This window comes from Stegastes partitus, unplaced genomic scaffold, assembly GCF_000690725.1.
Source record: "Stegastes partitus isolate 25-593 unplaced genomic scaffold, Stegastes_partitus-1.0.2 Scaffold1816, whole genome shotgun sequence".
Classification (NCBI taxonomy): Eukaryota; Metazoa; Chordata; class Actinopteri; family Pomacentridae; genus Stegastes; species Stegastes partitus.
The window spans coordinates 148,001-149,296 of NW_007579547.1; positions in this window are offsets into that span (position 1 = coordinate 148,001).

Consider the following 1,296-nt stretch of genomic DNA (forward strand, 5'->3'; position numbering starts at 1 on the left):
AGAAGCTCCTCGGTGGCAAAGCGCCAGGTGTGGACGAGATTCGCCCTGAGATGCTGAAGGCTCTGGACATTGTCGGACTGTCATGGCTGACACGTCTCTTCAATGTCGCGTGGGCATCGGGTACAGTGCCTGTGGAGTGGCAGACCGGGGTGGTGGTTCCCATTTTTTTTAAATTAAGGCATATCTTATCTTATCTTATCTTATTAGCTTCAGTGAACGACACCCATGGGTGTTACCTACAACCCACAGATACTCTGAGTTACTGGCCCAACACTGTCATGAGAGAGTAATGCATTCTGGGGTTAGAGATACTCTAGTGCAGATGAGGGAACGATATTGGGTATGACAGGAGAGACAGCTAGTGAAGAAAGCAGTTTCACACTGTTACATTTGCAGGAGACTGAAGGTGAAACCTGCACAGCAAGTCACAGCTTCACTACCCAGAGATAGAGTAACTGAGTCCCCACCATTTGAAGTTACTGGTGTAGATTTTGCAGGGCCATTGTATGTCAAGTTGAAGAGTGGTCAGTCTAAAGCATACATTGCACTCTTTACTTGTGCTGTCACCAGGGCAGTACATTGGGAGTTAATTTCCGATCAAACGACTGAAAGGTTTCTCTTAGCCTAAAGAGGTTTATTGCAAGATGTGGACTGTGTAAAGCTATTTATTCAGATAACTCCAAAACGTTCAAAAGAGCAGACCAAGATCTAAAAGAACTGTGGAAGTCAATCAGAGGATCAGAGCTTACAGAGATCTTTACTGATAAGGGGATCTCCTGGAAATTTATCGTTGAGCAAGCTGCTTGGTGGAGGGGCTTCTGGGAAAGACTAGTGAGATCTGTGAAGGCGTGTTTGAAGAGGACACTGGGGAAGGCGTCCCTAAGTTTTGAGAAGCTGACAACAATGCTTGCTGAAGTTGAGGCTGTGTTAAATTCCAGGCCTCTCACTTTTGTGGACAGTGATGCGTCAGAGCCCCAGCCACTCACACCTTCTCATTTCCTGGTTGGGGAATGAGAAGGTGGATTGACAGCTGGATTGACAGCTCTGTGGTGCTGAAGTTGATGAGCATCGGCAGTTCTCGGCCATCTCAGACCAGCAACTTGAGCAGAGAGGACATGGGCAGGAGATGGCGATACCGACAGAGACTGTTGACCAGCTTTTCGAATAGCTGGAGAAAAGACTACTTGATGGAGCTGAAATCGGCTCACAAGTGTGACACACCTGTAACACACCTGTAACCACTGCGTTGAAGGTGGGAGATGTCATCCTGATTGGAGAGGACAACATACCGAGGCA